Below are 27,275 nucleotides of genomic sequence, written 5' to 3'. Positions count from 1 at the left end.
CTCCTCAGAGGCAGGTAGAGAATATGCATCTCTTTATATCTCATTAATCTTACATGAAGCCTGATACATTCATTTGTTAATTTAATGACACTGAATATTTTTTCACTCTGAAGAAAACTAGGGGACATCTCCCTAGCCACACACAAATATTCTGATGATTCAAAATTTAATAGAGGTTAAAAGCAGTCTATCCCTTTCATCATAATTTGATATCTATAACCATGGCTACTTGATTCTCTAAAAGTTCATCTCATTGGACCATAAAAAACCTTTTACTTAATATACTTTATGAAAATGAGTTATTCCTGATGCAGAATAAATATGTATTTCCAGAGTATACTTGATTGGGAAAAAACAAAATTTATATGAATAAAGTCACTCTCTGTTGTTTTTACAAATGCCAACTCTTTAGATATATAAACCTTCCTATTAAATACATGTATAAACATGACCATAATTTTTGTAAAATGCTTTAATTTTCAACAAGCCCAAGAATGTACAGCATTTGTTAGGTCCTCACATATGAAACACACAAATTTTTACTTTGTTCTTTTCAGAACTAAAAATTGTCATTATCTGCCAAAGTTTCCTTTCATGAAATATTACTCCTCAGTTTTGAAATTTTAAACTTTGTCTATGAGAACTTTTAAAAGATAGCATTTTTTATGTCTGTCAATATAATAGTTTCTTCTAGCTATCCTTATTTAAGCAAAGAAAGATTTTGTTTGGTAAAACAATTAATATTTTCTAAGTTATCTAATAGATATACGTATATTTATATTCTGCTTTATATTAGGGGAGGGAGTAGTAGAAAAATGAAATGTCATTTTTTTCTATCTGTATTACGCACCAGATATTTTATGTATCTCATTTGTCATAAATGCTTATGAAATTGTAGTTGTCATTTTTATATTAAATAATAAGAAAATCGTATTCCAGTGACTTGTTGGAAGGAAGCATTACTACTATCAGGTAAGTGAAGTGAATTCTACTGACAAAAATTTAACAGCATCAAGATTGTAAAGTATTAATTTATAGATATTTATTGAGAATAGTCATTAAAAAGTAAAATATGTTTGTATATGTCCAAGCATCTGTACAGAACACTGTCATATAAAGGTTTACCCCATGTGGTGCCAATTCTCCGTACAGAGAATCATTCTGCCAAAAAACAGCCAATTAGGTAACATTTCTATTTCTATCCTGGTCAAAAGACATATTGCTGAAGGTGTTTCTATTTACCCCTTATCACCTCACTCTTTGTTTTCTCGTCATCCTTTTCATTTTTACAAACTTGTGCTGACAATTTTGTTATTTTTCAAGTTATTTCTTTCATGTAATTCTTAACAGACTATTTTGTTTTCAGTCAAGAGGTTTATAGAAAGTTTTCTTGCTGCAGGCAGTTGAACCAGGTACCTTTTCTTCTATCTCAGTAACAAGATAGTTGCACTATATCCTGTGCAATAATGGGAGCCCACTACCAAATGGGTATCATTTTCTCTTATTCAGAGGGAGAAAACTGAAAGTCAAAATTGTCTCTACTGTTCTATAACAACTGTATAACAATTAAAACAGGTTCTGTAGCATTTAGAAATGTTTTGTACTAGATTTCTACGAAAAATGCTTCAATAGTCAAAGTGACAGTCAAATGTATAAACTTTATATAAAATGTGTATGCCTGTAAAGACATTCGGTATTGTTTTGAACAAAGTAGCCAAAGTCAGTATTAATTGGTATTACTCTTTGGTCATCTAGGTCCATAAAATAAGAAAATTAAGAAACAATGATAAGATATAAAACCTAATTTTAAAGTGAATTTATAATACTTTCACATTAAAGAGCTTTCCAAAATGATGAATAAAAGTATTTGACTTACAATAAAATAAAATGAAACTATCATAAATATCTCTCTTTATATAAGAAACATATTTCTTATAAGGGCTGTGTGTCCTAGCATCACTTTACATAAGTTACAATAAACATTTCTTCAATCTTTGTCAAAATGCCCAAGTTGGTCAGGGTGATTTGTTGTGATAACAAAGCATAATTGTGAAATTCTCTAGTATAATTAGAAATAAGTATAAAATAATATTGCCAAAAAAAAAATTAAATGTCCATGATAGGCACAAAACCTGTTAGCCACAATTCCAAAATACATTTTTTTAAACAAACATACGTTTGTGAATTGCAGCAAACTGATCTGGAGTCAAAGCCTGGCCTTCCCACCAAAAAGCCAGAAGACACAGGAAAAACATTTGACTAAATCCACATCTATTCCTGACAAAAATTCTCAGAAAATGAGGAAAAGAAGGGAATTCCCTCAAACCTGGTAATAGGCCTCTGTGAGAAACCCATAGCTAACATTGTAGTTAATTGTCTTGCTAAAATCATAAACAAGGATGTCCATTATCACCACTTATATTCAATGGTGTACTGGAGCTTATAGTCATTGCAATCAGGCAAGAAAAAGAAATAAAATACATAGTTTGTAAAGGAGTAAGTATTCATTCATAGTGACATAATTATTTAGGGAACCCAATGGAATCTATTTTTAAAAACCTACCAAATACAGTAAGTATATTTAAAAATGTATAAGGATGCAATATCAATATATAAAATCAGTCTGGTTTATATACACTATATTCAAATGATAAGAAATTAAATGAAAGCAACAAAAACATTCAAAACAGCATCACAAATATGAAATCATTAGTGATAAAGCTAGAAAAAGATGTACAAGACTTGTACACTTAGTCCATGGTGTTGTTACTTTGTTTTTCAGAGATGCTACCCCTCCCTTACAGGATTTTCCTTACAAGGTACTTAACCTTTTCATGACTCTGTAAATTAGGGATAAAACCTCATTTTATAACTGATATGTTAGGGCTGTTATGCTGATTCAATGAATTAAGACCAGAATGCCCTTATAACAGTATCTGATACTTAGTAAGCATCCCAACTATTTTATTTGTATTTGAGAAATTAGGGTTAAAGGGAGATGAGAGCACATGATCAGTTTTCCAGAAGACACATACCTGTTTCTGCAGCTACTGTAATCTTTCTCTACCTACATCCCTCACTCTCACAAAGGTAAAAATGAAAATACAATTAATACTTCAAGTCCCTTTGAATTGACCTGTCTGTGGCTTCTGTCTTCATTGACCACTTCTTCCTTCCATCCTCCAGCACATTTATTACATCACAATGTTCTAGCAGTCTAAATCCACTTCCATTCCTTTTCATCCTCTTTTTAATTCCTTTAATCAGTGCTCTCTAAGGTGAAGTTCTCCAAAGCTCTATCCTTGGTACTCTCCTTTTTTCTTCTCTTCTCATATTTCATACTCTTCTGTTGTGGTCTGTTTGACACATCATGCATTAAATTTCTGCTATGTGGTGATGAAAGGAAAAAAATTCTCTTTTGAGCTACAAACTCATACTTTCATCATCCCATTGGATATCTTTACCTGAAATCTATTTATTTCTCACCCCATATGACTCAACCAAAAATGCCTTTAACAAAATTGACCACTCTCTCCCTTGTTGATGCTCAATCTTCTGGCCTAAGTGATGAGGTAATTCTTGATAGAGGAGTTGGTGCTTGAGCTCACTCTTAAAACATTATAAGTGAGTTGTGTGGAAAGACAGAAGTGGGAAATTATTTGCTTAATAAGCAAAGTAAGAAAAGATACAAATATCTGAATTATAGCCTGGAATGTTCAGAAAAATGCAAGAAGATTGTGTGACTGGAGTGTCATAGGAAAGATGGAGTAAGAAGAAAGAGAATTATGTTGATTTAAATCCATTAAATGATTGTTATATACAACTTGCAGCTCCGAAGAAAAAATGCTTGTGTTATAACGCTAAAAAAAAAAAGAAGCAAGGCACAAATGTATAAGTGTATTGTAATATCAGTTGTAATGCCAAGCATTTTAAAAAACAATTGCCTGGAGAAATCCCTTCCTGTGGAGAAACTAAACCAAAATGTTTATAGTGTTTAAAAGGGTAAAATTATAATTCTTTCTTGTTTTTACATTTTCTGGCCTTCTATTTTTTCCCAATGTACATTAACATGAGGGATTTAGAAAAGAAGGAAACAAGTTTTTTAGAAGTTCAAATCTTCTAACAGTCTTTTTAAAAAATCTATTTAACCTTATAATTTTCTAAACTATTTCTTTTATTGTTTCTCTAATTTAATCAAGACAATTCCTATATCATTCTCTCAACATGTAACTCTCAATTTTGTCATTATCCTTTTGTTTATACTGTATATCCAATTGGGATCCTTCCCCATGCTTCTGAAAATGTCATACAATGTTAACAATTAGCAGCTGCAGCAGCAGTGAAAGGAATTAATATTTACCATTTATTAATTACTTAGTCACATTCAAGCATGATGCTAAACCCTGTAAGATAAATTTGATTAAATCTCAAAATAATGTGAGGTGAGTATGATTATTTAAAGTACAGTTCAAAACACATGTTTTCTCTGACTCACTCTATCTCAGATTTTCCTTTTCTTAATAGTTTGCATTAAAATCACACTCAAAATACAGTTTGCCCTACTTGTAAGTGTAATTGCTTGAAATAGTGTAAGTTTCACATGGTCAAGCATGAAGTTAGTAATCCCTTCCTTTCTTCTTCCCTTTTTTTCTTCCCTCATTTCTCACTTGCTCTCTCTTCTATCTCTTTTTCCATGATATATTCCACTTTAGGCATGCTTATTAATATGAATTATTAAATTAAAACATAAAGGAAATATTGTCTAATGCCCAATTATAAGTTTGAGATACAAAATAACTGTATGTAGAATGGCACAGAAATGTAGCAAGTGTATGTTGCAGATGGTATTTACACTGTAAATAACACATGATCACTAAAATCATATACTGCATTGAATTAATAGATTTTATTATTTTTTTAAATAAGCCTTATAGATAATAATAAGGTAGAGAAGTTGCATTTGGACTCTATGACTGCATTCACATGAAGTTATATTTAAGTGTATGGGAACAACTGGATTTCGGGATAACATTTTCAAATTTCATTTGAATACTAAAAATGATTGAAATTATTTTAGTGAAACACAGTTATGAATAATGTTTGGTTTCAATTCTATTTCAGACTTGACCCTTTGTGAGAAAATAATGGAATCAGCAAATGAGAAACAGCTGTTAGAAGTCTACCAACCAATACTAGTTTGTAGATACTAAATTGTTATGAGTTCAGCTATAAACATTGAATCATGGCTTTAAGTAGAAGGGAAAAATAATTAAATTGAGTCAAAATCTTGATGACTCCACAACATGAAAGAGGAATACATTATTCAGAAAACATTAATGAAATATTTAATGACACTAGGGAATTATAAGAAAAAAGTTAATTATAAAAATGAGAATCTTGTGTGTATAGCTTTTTCAATCAAAATATCCAAACACATACTTAACTTTCAGTTAGAAACACTTAAATTGAAAGAAAGCACATAACATTGATGTCTAGAAATAAATGTAGTAAAGTAGGAATTTTATGTCTTGAAAGATGGGTTGCCTGTATAAAGCATTTTAGTGAGATGGACTGGAAAAAGAAGTATTCTGGACTTAAACTATTGAACTTTAATGATATAAAGTTGGTTTTTATTGCACTTCTGGTCTAGGATTATTCTTGTGTTTTATTAGTGTGTTATAGTGTAAAAAGTAATTAAGACTCATTTCAGCTTATAAGTAAAGCATAATTTATAATCATCTATTCTCAGAATATGGTTAAAGTTCATAGATGAATAGCTTTCCTTTCAGACACAGTCTTGTTCTTTGTTCCAATCTAGGTATATCACGGCATTGACTCCTCAGATGACAGAATTAAAACTCGGGAGCTCTCTAGAAAAATAAGACTTCATATGTGTAAGTAGTGAATGACTTGCCTGTGGAGATTTGCTTGTGTTCAATGCTATCATCACAAATGATTACAGACCTCCAGAGAAGAGTGTTTTAGTGTTGCTTTTGACATATTTGAAAAAAAGAGCAATATTCACAGCTATTTCTTCAAAATAAAGCACAGTGTTTGTAGCCAGAAACAAAACAAAACAAAAACAAAAACAAAAACAAAAACAAAAACAAAAACAAAAAAGACTTGGAAGCAAATAAGATACCGGCACCATTTTGATTGTGGCCAATGTGTGAAGGAGTTGTGTGAGAATTGAGGCGTTTATATGTTATAAACTGAGAATGAGTATATAGATTTTCTGAGGTATTTATGGACAGCTGACATTTGTTATGACCCTCAAAAGGCACATTTTTTTTAATCTGTCTTCAATTGCTCTCCATGGAAAGCTTCTGTAACATCACAGTTTCTATTAATCCTCAAAATAATTTAAAACATAAATTAAAATGCCTACAGAGATAGTTTTATACTTAGAAATTCATCTTGGCTGGGGTGTGGACAAAATGGCAGAGTAGGAAGATCCTGAGCTCCCCTCCTTCCACGGGAAGTTGTAAGTAAAATTACAACTATTTACCGAGCAACTATCACTGATAATGCACTGAAGACTAGCAGAGAAGATTTTACAAAACTGAAGGCATAAAGAAGAAATATATGGCTATTACCCACTTCCAAAGTTTAATATATTGTGTTCTGAAATTTAAGGGACTTTTTTCTTCTTTCAAATTTTGATTTTGGGATAAAACTTGTAAAAGATGCTTTTACAGATGCTCAAACCAGTCCATTCAGAAAGATTTCCTGGAAAATTTTTGATGTGATCATAATTGATGTTGCGTGAGTTCCCAGGAAACCAACTTCCTTTTTTTCTAAAGCGATTTAATAAAACATGTGATAGTACACGCTAAGCTGGCACTGTGCTTCTGCACAGAAGCAACAGCCCCACTTTGTTTTCTGGAGATGTTCTCATTGTGTGTCTTTACTCGTCTGGCATTTTAAAAACACTGTTTCTAATTTCTCCATATGAGACCACAATAATGACAGAAATAATGTTAAAAGACAAGAGGAGATTGTCTCTATTAAGAGATTTCAAGGAATGTGACACAGTGCTCTTCATTTTGTCTGAGAGACCAGCCTAAACCCAACATGACTAACCACAAATCTCTTCCTGTTCTTGCATAGATTGGAGCCTGATTAGAAAATAAAGGTTCTGACAGCAAATATTTACGTATCAATGGTCTCTCACAGTGACTCTCAAAGAGGATTTTCTGGCAGCAATTATTAATTCAAGTTACTAATGGCGAAACTTAAAAGTTAATGGTGACAGTAAATAAATTACCACAAATTTAGTGTTTTAAAGAAGTTCTTATCTTACACTTCTGTATCTACAAGCCTGACACAGGTCTCACTAGCTGAAAATCAAGGTGCTGTCAGAGCTGGAGATTTTAGGGGAGAATCTGTTTCCTTGCTCATTCAGATTGTTGGCAGAATTCAGTTCTATACAGTTATCATACTTGGTTTTAGAGGTCCCAGCTTTTAGAGGTCACCTGCATCCTTGGCTTGTGACTCCCTTCATCTTAAAAGCCAGCAAATGTGGGTCAAGTTTCTCCCATGCTTCAAATCTCTCTTCTATCTCATCTCTCTGCCCTGACTCTTTTGACTCTTTCTTTTGCTTTTAACAGCCCATGTAATTAGAGCGGACCCACCAGGAGATTCCATGATAATCACCCCATCCTGAGGTTTGCAACCTTAACTATATCTGCCAAGTCCCTTTTGCCATGTAAAGTAACACACTCCCAGATTCCAGGGATTAGAAAATGAGTATCTCTGGGCGACCATAATTCTGCGAACAACAGTAATAATAATAGTAAGCATTAATAGTACACACAAATGCTCTTTAAGTGTTTTATATATATGAATTGATTTAAATCTTACAGCAACTCTATGAGAAAGATATTATTGTTATCTCCATTTTACAGAAGAGGAAAATGAGGCAGAAAGACAATGCAACTTGCTAAAAGTCACTCAGGTAGAAGTTAAATAACCTTCCTACAGTCGTAAATCTGGAATCCAAATCTGTCTATATGAATACACAAACAGGCAGATCAGGATTTTTTGTTTGTTTTTTCCATGCTCTGCCTTACAGGTAGTCAAGTCATAGCTTTGAGCAGAAACAATTAAGGTAAGCAGGTTTAAAGTACTTCTCTAATATCCATCCTAGAATCCTGCCTGAAATCAATACGGGACTTACAAGCTGACAATTTGTAAATATTTTCTGTCTCCATTTTAAAAAGAAAAAAGACTGGATTTTTTCCACATCAAATTTCCAGGCTAATTCACCAGCTCCATTATTTCCTAAAAAGCACCATGCTACCGCAGTTTGAAGCTCTTTCAAAATCGAGATATTTAATCATGTAGGAGTCTGAATGAGTAAGGAGATTCAAACATATTTTCAACAACTAGACATCTAGCTGTAGAAGCCTCCTAGTAAAGTGGTCATTCTTTTCAATGGGCTATGACCACACACAAAAACAAAACAAAAAAAAAAACACTGATGGAACAACTCAACATTTGCTGGAATTTTGCAGTCAAAGTGTATGTGTGTGCATTTGGGGATGCGTGTGTGTGTATATTATTAATCCAGTAGAGAATTATGACTGGCCATATTTCAGGGAAAAACTTAAATAGTACAGTCATTGTTAAAACACATAAAAAATATTTTCTTCTATTTCACTGGAAAAAAAAGGGCTTTGAAAATAAATCCTGAAATATAGGGCTGTCACCATTAACCTCAAAGTACAGAAATTGTTCTATGTGTGTTCTATATGTATTAGCAAATAAATATTATAACCACACAGACATATTTAAATAAATGGTTAAAACACAAACCAATGAAACCCAGTAGTTTCAAGGTTAGTGGTGACACATTCCACCTCTAGCTTCTGTCACTACAGTAAGGAAAACATGCCCTAAGATATTTCAACTGTTTACCTGTAAATTGCAATAAAAACTCCATTACTTAGAACAGACTACAGCCTTATGAAAATCAATGAAGTCAATATGACTTTAAAAATAGTCTTGTTTGTAAATCCACTTACATTACAGTATATGAAACCTATATTCTCAGTGGTTTATAACTAGATTTTAGTTATTATGTTACCAACAGAATAAAGTAAATAGTTTACAGATGAATATATTTGCAACCATGAAATACTTCATTATTTTCTTAGCTAAAAATACTGACTAATTCTTGATCTCCTTCTTTTTTCATTTATACTGGAAACATCGGCAGCAACAAGCATCAGTACTCAACAAGTAAAAAATAAGAAGTGTAGCAAAGAGGTTGGTTAAAGAAGGAAGAGAAGAAAGAAGGAACATAAATCAAATATTTTGTACTTTAAGAATGGCAGATTGGACATCATGTCAGCAAATGTAAGTCTCAATTTCTTTTAAACGTAATACCTTCCATTCTGTTTCTCAAAAGGGAATAAAACCATATTATTATCAACTAATGTTAAAGTCTATGCCTAAGGAACTCTCTTTCCAAGGGCTTAGAAAAATAATTTAAATGTTAGGGTGACAGATCTACAAGAAATAATTCGTTTATTTTAAAACTATTTCACCATGAACCACTTTAAGGTCTGTAAACATCAGAATCATATTTGCATGAACAACAATGCTCTTTGTTTCTATTACACTTATTAAGACTATTCTAGACATCTCTTCTTTATACTACTACTTCAAAAGTCTGCTTGCTTGTAACTAAGATTTCTTTTTTAATTTGGTCATTACTGTCTAAAATAAACAGAAAATACTTTGTAATTCTGTATGCAAAAAAAGAAAAATGGAGTGTATTAGATTTCCTGACTGTACACTGTGGTAGTATATTGGCCAGAATTTGCAACAGAAAAATATAAACCTTTTGATATTTTTTTTTCCTTTTTTCCCCTTTCTTAAATCTTATGTGCTACCAGTATGAGCATCACTGAATTGAAAGGTCAAGTTATTAGCAAAAGCTGATCTCTGTTAATGTTACTTTGTCTCCAAAGAAAACTAAAATGACTCCTGGTGACACTCTAAGCAGGATATGCTCATCCCAGAGAGCTAAGAAACTGAAATTAAAAGGTCAGAACGTCTTTGGGGATGCTGAAAACGCACTGTGGTATAAGAGGTAATCATCTACTCAGGCTGAGGTCTGTCTATAAACAGAGTTCTCTAAAGGTAAGGCTACTTCATCAGAATTAAAATCAGAAAGAATCAAAAAGGACCTTTTAGAACCCTCCTACACTGTTGGTGGGAACGTAGTTTGGTGAAGCCATCATGAAAAACAGTACGGAGAGTCATTTAAAAAACTAAAAATACTTACCTGATGATCCAGCAATCCCACTCCTGGGCATATATCTAAATAAAACGATAACTCGAAAAGATACATGCACCCCAATGTTCATAGTAACATTATTTACAATAGCCAAGATATGGAAACAACATAAATGTCCATCTACAGATGAACAGATAAAGATGTGGGGGGGGGTGTGTTAATATATATATATAATGTAATATTACTCAGCCATATAAAAGAATGAAATAATGTCATTTGCAGCAACGTGGATAGACAAAGAGATTATCACATTAAGTGAAGTCAGAGAAAGACAAATATTGTATGATATCACTTATATGTGGAATCTAAAACAAAAAATACAAATTTCATTTACAAACCAAAAGTAGACTCACAGACATGGAAAACAAACTATGATTACCAAAAGGGAAAGGGCAGGGGAGGGATAAATTAGAAGTTTGGGATTAACAGATACACATTACTACATATGAAATAGATAAATAACTAGGACCTACCATATAGCACAGGGAACTATACGCAATTTCTTATAACATAATGGAAAAGAATCTGAAAATATATACACACACACACACATATATATACACATAGCTGAATCACTTTCCTGTATGCCTGAAACTAACATTGTAAATCAACTACACTTCAGTAATAAATAAACTTTTTTTAAAAAAAGGACCTTTTAAAAAATACTTCATATCCTGGGTACTAGTTATAAGAATATACATTTGAGATTCAAGACAAAAGGGCCAATCCTCATTCTGTCCCTGAATTGGTGTCGGACCATGGACAATCTGCATTATTTCTAGGTCTCAGTTTTTTATCTAAAATGGAGGTTTGGGATCACTGAGTGAGTAAACAGAGACACTTCTACCATCTATCCTTAGTTTCTAAAATGTAGAATTTAGATGGATTACTCATGAAGAGTGTAATTTGTACAGAAACCTCAGAGTAACTAACTGATCTCTAAGATTCTTTTCAGTTTTCACGTTATGATGTTAATCATAGTGTCTTCCTAATTCATATTTTCTGATTATTTTAATTTTCAACAATTGTGTCAGATGCCTTCTAGGTATTAGAGAGCTACGCAGTGGAACTACCAGAACTACAGAGCCACATATGATATATGCCCACCTGTAAGAAGTACAGTGTCTGGTAAACAGAGAAAGACATGTAAATAGCTAAGTGCAATAAAGAATTGCAGGTGGGCTGAGAGAGTTGTTAAATAGAATTAGGGAACTATGGAAGAAAGCCAGTTTTACTTGGGGCATTTTGAGGTGATTAATCCAGCAAGATTTTATATAAAAAAGTGATATTTGATATTTTTGGAAAAATGACAAGGGGTTGGACAAGTGCTTAGAAGAAAGGCATTCCCAGACAAAAATAATACAATAGCAAAAGCATAAACCATGAACCAGCTAGGCATGTTTAGAGTAACTATTAGCAACTCAATAGGATTGGGGTTTAGAATTTGAGAGTAGATTTAGCAAGAGAAAATGCTGGAGATTTAGGGAGAGGTTAAATTGTGTGGGCTAGAATTCTTAAACAGTGTGAGTTATAACCTGTAGACAAAGGGATTTGAGGGAAGCAGGAACATGGATAAAGCACCAGGTTTGGTATTGGAGAAAGCTGTTTTAGGAGTAGAACATTAAGAAGGTATTACTGACCTGATATATGGATGTAGGGCAATTAAAGTACAATTTTTCAAAGGCAAAAATGTGAAACCCATTCAAACAAAAAATGAGTATAAGCAAATATTTTATTCAACAAAGATTGTTAATCAATGAGGAAAACATCATTTGAGAAACCAGTTATTTACCAGCAATTTAAAAAAGAATGTTAGGTTAAAATTTTTGGATTAGTTTTAAACCTGGCTAATGTCCAAAAAGGCAATAAACTATAATCTTTGACTTATTTCTTCCATCAAATGGAAATAATTTGCATTTCTACTGGACAAAAATCAACAAGCTAACATTTAACTTCACTAAACTTGAGACCTTTAGTCAATAGCATACAGTAAACTGAAAAGTATATTTCCCTAAACTTTGAGTGAGTTCATGTTCCTGTATGAAAATATATGCCATCCATCTGCTTGTCCTATTTGCAACTTTTGGATAATTTTTTCTTACCTAGAAAAACTACTATATTGGTATTTTAGTATGTACTGTCCCCTCCATTAAGTTTATGTACCATGTAATTGAACAACTTAAAATATGCCTATATAAATGCTATTATGCCCTATCATATTGTATAACTCATTTTGAAATTGCAAACTAAGTTTATCACTTGAGAAAATTCTTCTCTCTAGGAATATTTATGAACAGCATTAAATGGTGGACATTAAATCATTTCTGAAACCTGTTTCCAGTGTATCTATTTTGCTCAACACAGACATCTACTATACTTCGAAAAAGACAACTCTTTGTTCTTCGATCATATAACCAATTAGCTCACTATGCAAGTTCTCCTCTGGATAAACTGCAGTCTTGGGCTTCTGAAGCCAATGTTCTACAAGAGAAGCAGCTGGGCCTCAGGCATCACTATTTCATCACTGACATCGTTCTGCTCATCAGTAACTCTTAGATTATACTGAAAGTAACAAAGAGGACTTATGACTTTTATTGAGGTTCCCTTGGATGTGGACTCTGTGACCAGAAATACAATATGTGCTATATTGAATAAACATGCTATTATCCCTGCCAGTGGATGTTCATCCTGAATTTGTTTCAAAAAACCTAATTCTGTGAAATCAGCATTTTGACAGTGTCTTACAGGATAATGATAACATTTTATAGGAAAAAATGAAATGCTTGATACCTTTAATTCACTTCCACATCCCTCAGTAAGAAATATGAGGATAAGCAACAACTCACTTTATATGCTGATACGGTTTTACTATTATAAATTAGAACTAGGTGGCCTTGGTGGAAAATATGAAGAGCCCATTAAATACTATACAGAAGAAAGCCCAGAGATCAACCAGTCTAAACCCTATGTAATTGTATTTTGGATAAATGTCTTTAAATAGTTAACTGGCTTATCTCTAAAGATCTTATAAAACAAGTTAATATATTCCTTTTCCTAGTTGTTTATTTTCTAACCAATCTGTCTTAGAGAGTTAGGCTTGTGTTACATAGTTGAGAGTTAATTTTATTCACTCATGCAACAAATATTTATCAAACATTTTAAAATTCAAGGAAACTGACAATCAAAAGCCCGTGCTTTCAAAGATTTTACATGGACGTAGGGAAAGTCAGATAATGAGTAAATACATATGTGCATAAACAAACAAGAACATTTCCAGTGGTGCCAAGTGCTTTGCAGAGAAATAAAAGACATTCGTGTAATAGTGATTGTGTAGTACTCTAGATTAAGAAGTCAGGCTAAGATTTCTCTAAGGAAGTTACTCAACATGAAGTTGAGTGACAAAAGGAAGCTCACCATGAGATAATAAGGAGGAAAAGCATTCAAGACCAAGGGAACAGACAAGGCAGAGAGTAGAATGGATGTACATGTCCTAAAAACCAGAAGAAAACCAGTCTGCATGGAAAACAGAGGCAAAGGAAAGGAGTGTGAGATGCTGTGGGGCATAAATGCTAGAGAGACATTTTTCACTAATGGTTAAACTGAGTACTGTATATCACGTAATTTGAGAACTTCACTTGCCATTTCTATTCTATTAGGCCCCAAGCTTATTCATGAAAAAAAAATCATGAAGCTGCCTATGATATTTAGTATATTTCTGCGGAAAAGTTGACTTACCTTTTATCTAAGCAAGCATCTTATCCAATGCCTCCATGTTGGTCAAAAGGACAATATTACTGCTAATTATTATTATAACAGTTATTGAATGAAACAGTCCTTATAGGAGCTTGCTTGAAGGATGTGAATTCTATCTATCATATTATACAGAAATCTGTGTTTGGACCCAACCTCTTTTTCAGAGCTGAGCCCAATCAGTCTAATTTGGCTGAACAAATTTGGAGCGGAGTAAAACAGGCCCTCCCCAGCATCACTAGGCTTGTACCTTTCCTAGGCCCCTTAAGGACCATTATTCTTTGCTAGTAGAGAGTTAGGGCTCTGCATCCTAAATTGTCTGGTGTCTTTTGTCTCCAAACGCAGTAGAATCTATAAAACTCCAAATGGTGATCACTCAGGGACAGGAACAGTCCGAGTTAAGGGCTGGGACATATCTAAACGCAGATGGGGAAAAGCTCTGCTCCTGGACCAGGGGTTACGACCACAACGCCCAAACTCAGCAGGAATGAGTTACAAAAGGCTTCTTGCCCCTCAGCGCCTCTCAAGAAAGAGGAGAGAGACAAAAGACAGGAGGAGTTTGTCACCCATCGGCAAACCCCATGAGCAATTCCTGGGGAATAAAAATAGAATATGGGTAATAAAATAAAGTCTAACCTTTTCATTTCTTTTCCGTTGTGCTTCATCTAGTTTCACCTGCTCACAGGGTGCCGCATGCAGAGGCCTGGAACCTGCACTTTAGAGCAGAGTTTCTAGTGCGAAGAGCTGTTCCTGACAAATCACCGTGAGAACTCCATCCCGCAAGTTTCCCTTCCCGCAGGAATCTCGCCTCCCGGGAATCTCGTTCACAGGAATCTCGCCCCACAGGAATGTCGCTGTGGGAGAACCTCGCCCCACGAGAATCTCGCCTCACGGGAATCTCGTCCACGGGAATCTCGCGACGGGAATCTCGCAGTGGGAGACTCTCACCGCACAGGAGTCTCGTGCTCGAGAGAAGCAGCCCAGCCACAGCCGGTCGAGGAGGCTTTCGCCCTATAGGTCCACCTCCCACGTCTCCATTCTTTAAGCAAAGAATAAAACTTTCCTTCACTGTTGAACCGTCCGGTTCTGTTGGCGCCAGCAACACTGGGCGGAAAAACTCTCACTGGGGACCAACGCAGAGAGGTACGTAACACTACATAATGTGACATATGACATGCAGAGTAACTGACATCATCCCATGCAATAATAATCACGTGTTCTGTATTACCAATTATTATTTTTATGAATCATTTTATGATAGAATTACTAGATACTCATTTTAAACACTCCTTTTTATTTTTGTTTTGTCAGAGTAATACAAAGATAGATCAGTAATCAAATGCTGCAGAAGCCTATAGTTTATAACTACAGTCTGAGACCAGTTTTTAAAACTATTTTTGTAGAAAGAAAACTAATACATTCTTATACTCATTATAAAGAATATAAGCAGTTCTGAATCCTGCCACCTAAAATGACATCATTCCAATCATCTTTTTCTCCATGCCTACAGAGAGAAGACAAGATACAGTTTGATACTTTTTAAAATAAAAGTTTTTTTATATTTTATATCTTTCCATAATATGGATGAAGAGAAACTGAAGAGACTGTGAATATTTAAATATTTCTTCAAAAAGCCTTACAGAAGATGTATTTCTTTAAAAAGCCTTACAAAATTGAGAAAATATATTTAGTATTAAGGAGTTGAGATCATTAGTCTGTAAGCTATAAATTTCAATTGTAGACAGCTGTGTTGACTTCCCTCTAAGAAAGACTGAACACTAGCCTCTTTTTGTTAATTTTACTACATTTTGTAGAATCCAAGTTGATGATATTTGCATCCTATTGTGCAATAATCAGAATTTCTTCAGTATTCTTCAATATTCAGTGGTCTACATAAATAATAAGGTATTTTTTTTCTTGTTCACTGTTATTGTTTTAATTTTTAAATGATTGCTACTGATTTGGATCTTTTTTCTGACCAAGTAATTTCTACTGGTAGCAAGAAGGCCTGGCTACTCTGAGTTCTTTTACTTTTGAGAATGTTTGCTTTACAGTCGGACTCTAACTTGCCAGCTATGGGTAATTGGATCTCTCTTTGTTTCAAGGTTTAGAAGTGATTAGTCTAACGCTCAGGCATTGAGTGTTGCTGGGAAGTGTCTCAGGGACAGTCTGTTTTGATTTTTCTCTTGGAAGATTTTCTTTCTCCATAGATGCCCAAAATATTCTTTCTTCATGAACAGACTTTTATAAATTAATTAGAATTAATCTTTGTGTCGCATGTTCTAGATGGAATTTTTCTAGAACTTATATGCTTTTTTATACTGCAGATTAGTCATTTATTTCAGAAGATGTTGCTTGCTTATTTATTTATTTATTTATTATACATTTGAAGACAATAATGCTTCAACTGGGTCAATTTTGTTTCTTCCATATGATTTTGCTTCTCACTGATACCTTTAATCTTTTTTTATTTTTCATGTATGTTTGCTGCAGTTATCTCAAACCTTTACTCAGTGTTATTAATTTAATTTCAGATGTCTATAGAGTTCTTTTCATTTCTGATTTTTTCAACATTTTTGTGGTATGTCTCCATCCTAATTTTCTTCCTTATGTCTTTAATTTGCCTTTACTTCTCTTCCTGTTTTATCAACATATTTTAGTATTTTGTTCTGTTGCATTCATATTCATAGTGTTGTTTTACAGCACAAAGCATTTCCAGAGAATTTATTTCTGTTTTCTGTGTTTTTGTTTCCTTAGGCTGGGGTAATTTTTTTTACTGACTTTTGCAAAATGTAGATTTTTCTTCGATCATTTAAAAAAAAAAGCCTGCCATTTAAAAAATTTCTTTCTTATGACATTTCTCCTTGCTCTGACATGAGTAAATTCTTTATTTCCTTTATCCCAGACTTACACACTAGGTGCCCCTCACCAAGACGAAGTTTGAGGGCCTTTCATTTTTTCGCTCCTCTATTTCTCCTCCATTTTCTAAAGACAGTGCCATGGAAGAATGAAGAGAGTTGTCAAGGCAGCTTAGGCACAGCTTGTCTCATCTCTCGCACCCCAGATTTTGTTAAAAGCCCTGCATCATGCTCCCTCCATCTAATGGAGGGGGTCACCACTACTGTGGAAAGACATTTTTGGATTTCAGGTTTTACAACTTAGAAACAGTTCCTACACTGTTACAAAATACTGTCCATTAATTTTTTCTGTTTCTCCCCAGTAGTTCTTTTTACCTCAACTTCATCACAAAAGGTAAACTTTTAAAACTGGGAGATTAGTTTGCTTTATGTATTTGTAAAACTCAATATGAATTATCAGTGTTTTGTGAACTTCTCAGCATGGCTTCTGAGGGAATTAGGTAGAGTTAGGAACATTGCTACGCCTCAAAAATGCTTTCCTTTCTTTAAAGTCTGTGGACTGGCTCTGTGAATCCCCTGTCAAATGCTTCTATGGAAAACACCTTGTTAAACAGTGGACATATGTTTCCCAATGGAAATTAACTGCTAATAAAAAGAAGTAAGAAAGTTAGGTGACTGTGAGACAGGAAAATAGCTTTGTATTTGAAATTGGACAGTAAATAACCTTGTTTTATCAAGGGAGCATTTCTCTTAAAAATCATTTTACATTTCTGGCCAGAATTCAGAAACTGTTCTCAGTTCATCTCTTTTATTTTAATCTGAATCAGCAGTTCTCAGCTTTTCCTGCACATTTGAATTACCTAGGAAGCTTTAAAAAAAAAATGTCTCTGCTCAGGCCCAAATCTAGACCAAATGAAAAAGAAAAAAATTTCTGTGGTGAGGCCCAGGAATTCACAACAGGGAATGTTGGGAGCCACTGATGTACACAAACATTAAAGCTGTTGATTTGATTTTTTAAATATACCTTTGAACATTACTTTGTTATTATTAAACACTAATAACTTTCCATTACTAGCAATATATTTTGTGAAGAAAATGTAAGCTTTTCTTCTATGAGATGAAAAATACTTACTAGTTAGGCTTAGCAAAATTTCTAAGCAATCTAATACTATGTGGCAAAACTAGCAACTTTTTCATGGACTAAACATGTTCTGTTGGACTTTCCATGTATAGTTATACAGTTGGTTATGTAATGTCATACACTACCCAGAATATAACAGTTGGAAGCTACTGGTATTTGTCACCCAAAATCAAATCGTTGTTATCTAAGAATATCCAGGGACTTGTCCATGAAGTAAGCAGTTAAACAAGATGTAAAAAGTCCTCACTCTATCAACTCTTTAAAAATAATCTAGTAAATCAATCTGTGCTTAATAGACTTCACTAATTTTTTTTCTATTAGACTTAGTACCCATGCAATATTTTAGTGCACAGTTTAAATCTGAATATTGTCTATTGAAGCAGTTTAAAATTTCAGTAGGGGACATATTCTGTTAGTTGTTTCTGTTGTATCACTTGGAGCTTGGAAATTGTGTAACAAAATGACCTAATGTAAGTTCAACCCAAGAGGTTACTGATGAAGCAAGGATGTAGAAATAACATGAAATAATAAAATAAACTGAATGCCATGGTCAAAAATTAATATTTGTCAGAAAAGTGAGGAATGATTATATTTGTTGTTTGGATCAATGGCCTGTACATTTCCAATTCTAAGGTATACTTCCCTTTCCAGATAGACAAATTTAAGGGCTTAAAATCTAAGCCAGAGCAGTCATAAAACACATGGCTGTGAATAAACCAGTGAAATTCCATAGTTTAATTCTATGAGTTCTCTCAGAATCAAAATGTCAAACTTATTAAGAGACTTTGACAGTTATATTTTGTGAATTCTAAAATAGAAAATAAAGACTTCATGACTTTTTGTTTCATGCATCCTTAGATGTTAGGAGCCACTGTAGTACTGAAATCTCTTGCTTAGGAGATTTACTGTGTCTAATTACCAGTAAGGCCATAGAATTTGGCACCAGTCTTACCCAGAATTAGACCTTGGATCAGATGCTTACTCATAGATAACACTGGATAGCTTACTTCTTCTTTTGAACTTCAGTGACCTTACCTGTAAAATTATAAAGATGAAAATACAATCTTTACAGGTGTGTTTAGGTATCTGTGTTTAAGGTAAGTTTATATATATGGAAGATATTTTATTATTGGCCACCCAGGAGTTGCAGAGTACATTACTAAATTTAAAGTAAGAAGTGTTGTTATTGATGATGATGATGATAATAATAATAATAATAATAATAAAAAAAATGATATTGTCCTCAGAAGCTACCAGCCCTCCACACCAGAATTTAAGTTCATTATAATTACTTTCAAATTGGTCTGCTGGAAAAAGAACTTTATAGATTTTAAAAAGGACATTATTTATTTGAAAAGTAGTCATGGTTTTGTGAAATGTGAACATTCAAACAAGTACGGCATTTGGAATTGTGTCTGGTTATACTTTTTTGGGATCCTAGGCAGCCTTCATTTTGCTTTTCATCAGGTCTAGCATTCCATATCATTTGTCCAGAAAAGTTTTACCTTTATAGGTCAAGTTTAGGGAGAAGATAAGCCAGTATTTTGAATGTGGTCAAATTTAGTATGGATTAATCAATCTATGTGGGCCCCTTTGCCACTTGCTTTGAAAGACCCCATGATTTAAAAAAATTGCTGTTGTAAAGTCTCCCAAAATATCTAAGTAAAATAAGCCAGTATTGATCTTGTTCTGCAGGAATGCTCAACTTTATCTGAACAGAAAACCTCATTAAACCTCTAGCGGCTGCCCTTTGCTGCTATTGTTATTTTAAAATGTCTTTTATACAATACTTTTCTTTCCGAATAAATGGCCTCAAGTGTGGCGGAATCAATGCAGTTATCTGAGACTTACATTTGGTAAATAAAAATGATTGTGTGGCAACAAAATGAACCTCATTGCCAGACTTGTAGTGACTGGCAGGAAGGAATCTTCAATTTGTACTAAAGTATCATAAAATCTATAAAATACAAACTATACTTAGTTTCTTTTTTTTTTGTTTTTAAATGGCAGTTTTTCTATTCTAACTGTATATATTTTTTCTTCTCAATACAGAGTCATTTAATTGCCATGAAGCATGTTCAGTTAAAGACAATAAATTTTGATAATTGGAGCTTATTTTAAGAAATTGAGTAAGTCTAACTTTTTATGCCACATGTGCTTTTAAAATCTATTATTATAAGAAATAAGCAAAGCCCTAAGCAGCTACAGAGGCTTAATTAATTTATTTCTTTTATGGATATAACTAGAATTATAGTCCTCTATGCATTCAAATACTTTCTTTAACTATCAGAGTTAAGACTGTTCAGCTATTTTTTAAATTTTTATAATGTAAGGCAGCCCTCTGGGACAACTTATTTGAAGGAGAAGCCCTACAGGAGAGCCCAAGGGAACAGCTTCTCACAAGGAGTTAGTCTAGGGTGAGGAGTGGCTTGCTCTTGAGTTTGGGGCTACTGTTAAAAACAAATAAAGTAAAACAAACAACCACAGGCATTATAACTGTACCTTTGCAGGCACAGCAACAACTCATCCACACTGAGTTGCTACCAGAAAGCATTACCTGGGACCTCACAGAGGCAGCTCCGGATATGCCAGCACCTGCTGGTGCCAAGTAGACAGGACGTTCTGTAGCCCAGCAGCTCTCATCACGTGGTGCTATAGCTGCAGGTACACCAGTCGCTGTCGTGTGATGAGGCATTCAGGAAGTGACAAGGTAATGACTGTCAGTGTTTCTTCCTCTCTAGACTGTGTGCTGTTTGGATTAAGGATTGCTTATTATAAATGTCTATATCTGCAGAGACTAGCAAAATGTGTAGTAGATAGATAACTTTATTAATCTATTTAATAACCAAGTATTAAATATTAATGAGAATGTTCTGTTGCAGACAAAATTGAGCGTGTGTGTGCACATGCATGTGTACGTGTGTATGTATGTAGGTTGTACCTGAGACAGACAGACAAAAAGATTGACCAAAGCAATAGAAAAGAGCAAGTTCATACTTGTAGCATTTCTTGTTCTTATTTTGAACCATTATTTTATATAATTTTCTCAAGAACAAATGTAAGACCTTTCAGTGGAAAGCAAATATGAAAATATCACTAAGACATTTTTGAACTGTTATTTTATAGAGCAGTAGTCTTCAAAATTAGGTACTTAAAACACCCAAGGATGCACAAAGATTTTCTAGCGGGTATGTGGGCAGGACATAGATGGCTTCTAGAAAAATCAATTTCCAGACCCTTAACTTTAATACATGTCCTTTCCAGAAATCAATCTGCCTGAGAACATCTGTGATTTGCCAACTATTTTTTTTTTTTGCCTCTCCTTTCAAAACTGCCCTTTTACCCCTACACAATGGGAACAGGTCCATCTCACCCACCCCACACGACATGGTGCATTGTCATCAGGTGAAAACGCATGTAGGCACAAAAGGAGGATTTTAGATATATTGCTTTCGTTGAGAGCACCATGAGGGCAAAATAAAGAGAAGGCTATTGAAGGGGAAGCACCTTATTTCCTCCATCACCAAGGGAAGGGTGGGGCTTTCTGTATTCTTGATTCAGCCTAATTATCTTAGAATTAAGTAGTGAAATTTCTGTCATGGGAATAAAAAATGATTATATATAAAATGAAGGCAGATATTTTCATGGAAATTCAGCCTGATTTTGGCTAAGAACTATCTTAGCCATTTAGGTTATATGATGGCTTTTTCCCAAATTTGAAAAAACTGAATCTGAAGCTTAATGGTGTTGATGATAAATGCAATAAAATCCCACCCTACCACTGTAAACAAAGTTCAGATATTTAAATTGCAGCCAATGCAGGATTGAGTTATTGTAAGCTTAAACTAAATGACCAGAGTGAAGCTGCTATGAAGGATGGAAACTAACAGCATTCTGTCTGAGTTTATGGCATCAGTGGGTTTTATTGTCTGTTTAAAGGAGGTTCCAATCAACAAAATGTCAGAACATTTTACAGTGTATAAAATTATGATAATTATTGATAAATTTAAAATGTGTAAGAGTATACAGAACATTTTTTTCAGAATTCTTTTAGGAGGAATAAAATGAAAAAAGTTTGAATATCACAGCATAGCATTCAGGCTGGTTTCCAATTTTATTCTTAATTTTTGTGCTAGTCTTATGAGTATTTATAATCACATGGAAAGTCTTGATTTAACTAAAACATGACCTTCACCTCCCTTGCCCATTCCTCCTCATCTTGTAGAACTCGAAGGAGTAGGGAGAAGGGTAGAGAGATCTGCATTTAAAAGAGGATCTCTGAGATTCAAACTGTTGAGCAGAGTACATAAGTTGGCCAATCTACTCCTCTGACCCCATTAATTCATTTACATTTTATGTAATTATTTTATATATTAGAGCTTAAGTCTACCATCTTCCTATTTTTTTTTTTTTGCCACATCTTTTTCCCCTTCCTTTATTCTCCCTTTCATGCTTTCTTTTGGGTTAGTTAATAACTTTTCATGTACTAATTTAATACCTCTGTTGGCATTTTAGCCACATTTCTTTGTTTAACAATTTAAATCGTTGCTTTAAGGTGGGCTTTCTCAGCATCAGCACTATTGACATTTAAGACTGGATAACTCTTTGTTATGAGAGACTGTCCTGGGTGTTGTAGTATTTTTAGAAACACCATTGGCCTCTGTCCTCTAGAAGCCAGTAGCACTACTCCTTCAGAGAACCAATAGTATTTCCAGATATTCCCAAATGTCCTATAAGGGAAAAAAAAATCACAACTTGTTTAGAATTAGTCCTCTATGAGATACAAAATGCAGTGACATGTGGTTGCTATTGACTCAAAGATAATACTATACCACCTGCATTGACTACATTGATCTCTATAAGAATTCTATGAAATAAATATGATTTTATCCCCATTCTCAAGATGAGTAAAGCAAGGCACTGAGAGTTTCAGTAACTTGCCCAAAGATACAAAGATGAAATCACTGTAAAGTTTTAATTCTTATAAAAATAACATACTTTTATTTTTTTGTTTTCTATTTTTGAGTTTTTTATAACTTGTTTAAGAATCTGTGAACTAATTCCGCAACTCCACTTTTTATTGTTTTTACAATTAACACCTTATTAACTGTGGACAGGTGTTTCCCAATGGGAGGCTGAGTTCCAACCAGGTGTTAATGAAAAGAAACAAGAAAGGTAGGTTAATAAGACATGGGAAAATTGCCATGTATCTAAAATAGGACTGGAAACTAGCTTGTTCTATCAAGGGAGAGATGTATTTTTTTTTTTATATCACTTCAAGTTTTCTACCAAATTTCAGAAACCTTTAGTAATTCTTTGATTTTGACTTTAGTTAAGGTAACATAAAATTTGCTGATGATTGATGTAAATATAGCCTTGATCATTGATCTTGTATCAGAATGAATGATTTGTGAACATCCTGTGAATACAAACTGCTAATCAATATACTTTATAAAAAAAAATTAAAATGGGAGTAACAACGGAGGATGGAATAACACATATTAATATTTTTTGACAGAGCTAACAACTTCTTCACAGGACAAACATGTTCTTTCAATTCTTTGTTATATACAATCATGGAATATATTATGACCCTCATTGTAATCAAGTTCTTACAACATTCAGGATTTTATAAAGGAGTTATATTACAATTTCCTTTGATCTCAACAAATGCAATTATACATATTAAGGGAAAATAGGGTGGTCATGGTAGATCTCACTGAAAAGATAAAATTCAAGTGAAGACTTGAATAAAGTAAATATTTTAAGGTTTTTTTAATGCTAGATTTTTAATCCATTTGAAACTTGAGAAACGGCCAGGAGATAGTATTCTTTATCTCTCCTCAGAACTGGTTGGACAATACTGTTAAGCCCAAACTTAAATTTCATCCATAGTATTGCTATGCCGACATTGTCATTTATCAAATACCTGTATATTCACGAGCCTATTTCTGGGATCTTTCACAATGCCATTGATATATTTTTTTCTATTGCCAACTTCTTTATGACTTTTTCATTTTTAATATGGCTTGGTTTAGGTTCATACTTCCCTATGCTGATCAGAAACATCTGTGTTAGGAATAACCTGTAGGAATGGAGATTTTTATTATGCTGAGTTTATAGCTGACTTCTGGGAGAACTGACATCTTACACTTCAAGTATATGATATACTCCTCCATTCAGTCTGATTTTCTTTAATGTTAATAAATTTATCAAAGTTTTATTCATATATTTTTAGGTTCATTCTTTGCTACTTTTTAATTTTTTGCCCATTATACATACAATATTTTCTATTATTTCTTAATTCACTATTGCAGGTTTATTACTTATGTGTATACTGATGTGTGTCCAGTATATTGCTGAAACCTCTTATTAGTTTTAATAAATTTATCCATTATTTTATTTTCAATTCTCTGGAGAGATATTTGTATTGCCAGGAAATAATTACAGATTTCTCTTTCTTTTCCTGTTTTTGAAATATTGTAGAATTGACTAGAAACCCTACAACAGTGGTGGAATTTTGTCCTGTTCTTGACTTTAATGGGAATATTTATGTCATTTAACTGTTAAGTATGATAATTGCTGTGTTTATAGTTGAACATTTTTATCAGATAAAAGAAGTTCCCATTTATTCATGGTTTCTTAAAATATTTTATCAAAAATGTGTGTAGAATTTTATCAAATATTTTTTCTGTAATTGTTGTGGTGTTTTTCTAATTTTGATCTGTTAATGTAGAGGACATTAATAGATTTTTAAATGTTGTATGATCTTTTACTTCCTAGTTTGTTGTGATTTCCTTTTACTCAATGCTAGATAAATGTGGTAATACTTACAAAACCATTTTTGCTTTTGTATTTACAAGCTCTCCCTCCTGCTATGTCCTAGAGTACATTGATCACCTAAAAATGAATTCAGTCATCTTTTAGCTTTTCAGTAGTCTGTAATAACTTTATAATTTGAGAAATACCTACTCCTTGAAAATTCAATACACCTTATCAATTCAGTTTTTCTAAGGCTGGTGTCTAATTTTGAAATTAAATATCAATTTTAAATTCATGGTTATTGGTAATTTCAGGTTTTCTAATTCTTGGGCTGTATTTGCTAATCATATTTTTCTTGTAAATTGATCCATTTTACCTTATTTTCAAAGTTATTATTTTATATATGTATGTATACACACACACACACACACACACACACACACACACACAACCCTTGAACAACTTTGGGGTTAAGGACCCATTGGAAATACAAGTATAACTTATCGTCAGCCCTCTGTATAGGTAGTTTCTCCGTATCCTCAGTTCCTCCATATCTGTGGTTCTACATCCCTGGATTCAACTAATCATGGATTATGTGGTACTGTAGTATTTACTATTGAAAAAAATTGATATATAAGTGGACCCATGCAGTTCAAACCCACGTTGTTCAAGAGTCAACTGTATGTTCATAAATTTTAATTTAGTCTGTATCTCTAATTCAGTTCAGTTCTCAGATTTGCATATAGCTTATTTAAGCATTCTTGCTTTTGTTTTTTGTCCATATTTGCAAAAGTGTTGTCTACTTGGATAATAGTAGGATAATTGTCTTTTGGAAGAACCAAATTTGAAGTGTGTTGATCAACTGAAATACTGTGTTTATTTTTAAAAACAATGTCTGCTTCATTAACTTCTTTTCTTTTAACTGTTAGAGAAATACAAAGAGACTAGAAGAAAAGATTTTGGCCAGAAATCTAAGACTGAGGTGGTTCAAAGAACAAAAAGAAAATGCTTAAGTCTCAAAGGGAGTCATAGGGGCCAGAGATTCCTAATGGCAACTCATGATGAAGCATGAGTAAAGTCAGTAGTGAAAGCCAGGATTGCTCTTTCATCCACTAGGCACTGGGGTGTCAGACCAGTGGTTTTCAGCCACTGCTCATCCTATTTGGTCAGTTGTCTCTCATGCCTATGCCAGAAGGATTTGATCATTATTTGCATTATCACTCCCACTCACAAAACTGATGGTGAAATAATAAGGCAGTATAATGAATGTAGGAATTATATTTTTAAATCATTTTTAAAAATTCAGTTTAAATATGTTCAAATGTATGTCTTGTAACTTTTACTTAATCTGGGCACAGGCTTGTGAGTGGGTCTTTGATATTCTCCAGAAAAATAGACAATTTGAATTCCATTACCATATTGAAAATCTTCTTTCGAAGTTCTAATTTCCTATCATTTCTCCTGCATTTGTCTGAAGCTGCTGTTCAGAATTTTAAATAATTCATTTACATAAGAATCCTTTTCTTAGCTTCAGACAGTGTGAATATTTTTATGTAGATTAAAGTGTACTCATATGAAAATTTTAGGGGGAAAAAACCCAGAAAACAAAACAAAACAAAATTTCCCAGAAACCAAAAACAGATTATAGATTTAATAAGCTACAGTGAATTCACATGTGCCACAGCTATTGCAGAAATGTGAAAATCATCAGGTAGGATGCAATTTAGATAAAGTGTTCTACTGTCTATGTATTTATTATTTTTCTTTACCCTGGGATAGGAATTTAATATTTTACTTATCTCCCCAAATTATTATGCATTGTGTAAAACTTCTAAGATCAAATTGCACAAAGATCATCATGAAAATATGGATTATCAAGTATAGAAAAATGTAAGGTGATTTCCCTCCTGCCTAATTCCCACTAGCCAGATATAAGAAAAAAAGTGTAGTGAATTTAAAAACAAGAAGGTAACATATTCTACTGCCTTAAGCACTTTAAATTTTCTAATGAAGGAAACATCTCCTGCTGAGTTTCTCTTCAGAAAATCCAATAAAGTTTTTATTAAAATGAACAGTCACAGAAAAAGGAAAGTTTAAAATAAATTCTCTATATGGTTTAATAAGACCTTTTCCTCATAAACAGCACTTAAGTCTCCTTCGTTCAAAAGATCAATAAGACACTCAAAGATACGGTTTAGTGCAACAGCCATTAATTAGGCTTTGAAGAACACTGTATGGCTAGAAGAAATCATCAATATAAAAGCAAAATGAAAATAGATGTCACTGAGAATAACTTTAAAATGAATAATGATTTAATTACATACTAAAAGTACATAACATTTTGGACTGAATATATGGGACCAGAAAGTTATCAAGCAACCATGTATGAAAGACTCTTTCAGATACTTTTCAGTAAGAAACTATTTTATTCATTAGCTAGTGAAGACTCTTCCACTAT

At 33.3% G+C, this 27,275-nt stretch overlaps 3 long non-coding RNA genes across 11 annotated transcripts in view; 2 read left to right on the top strand and 1 right to left on the bottom strand.

The window, feature by feature from the left end:
- LOC140695702 (uncharacterized) overlaps positions 1-3,158 on the bottom strand; it is a 518,879-nt gene extending 515,721 nt beyond the window's left edge. For all 5 annotated transcript variants that reach the window (XR_012071528.1, XR_012071523.1, XR_012071526.1 and 2 more), the window contains exon 1: positions 3,036-3,158. This is a non-coding gene — a long non-coding RNA (uncharacterized lncRNA). The remainder of the gene's footprint in view (positions 1-3,035) is intronic.
- Positions 1-12,981, top strand: part of LOC140695705 (uncharacterized) — a 38,638-nt gene extending 25,657 nt beyond the window's left edge. Inside the window, exons 1-6 of one of the 5 annotated variants that reach the window (XR_012071534.1) lie at positions 3,238-3,278; positions 4,379-4,442; positions 5,819-5,894; positions 9,221-9,360; positions 9,903-10,149; positions 12,588-12,981. This is a non-coding gene — a long non-coding RNA (uncharacterized lncRNA). Of the gene's footprint in view, positions 1-3,237; positions 3,306-4,378; positions 4,443-5,818; positions 5,895-9,220; positions 9,361-9,902; positions 10,150-12,587 lie in introns of those variants that run through there. The other 4 variants (XR_012071531.1, XR_012071529.1, XR_012071538.1 and 1 more) reach the window with 4 other exon arrangements.
- A 1,987-nt stretch (positions 12,982-14,968) lies between these two features.
- LOC140695708 (uncharacterized) overlaps positions 14,969-27,275 on the top strand; it is a 137,187-nt gene continuing 124,880 nt past the window's right edge. The window contains exons 1-2 of the long non-coding RNA XR_012071539.1: positions 14,969-15,199; positions 20,566-20,765. This is a non-coding gene — a long non-coding RNA (uncharacterized lncRNA). The remainder of the gene's footprint in view (positions 15,200-20,565; positions 20,766-27,275) is intronic.

This window comes from Vicugna pacos, chromosome 1 (genome assembly GCF_048564905.1).
Source record: "Vicugna pacos chromosome 1, VicPac4, whole genome shotgun sequence".
Lineage (NCBI taxonomy): Eukaryota > Metazoa > Chordata > Mammalia > Artiodactyla > Camelidae > Vicugna > Vicugna pacos.
Note: the sequence above shows the minus strand (reverse complement) of the source record. Positions and strands in the feature narration are given on the sequence as shown.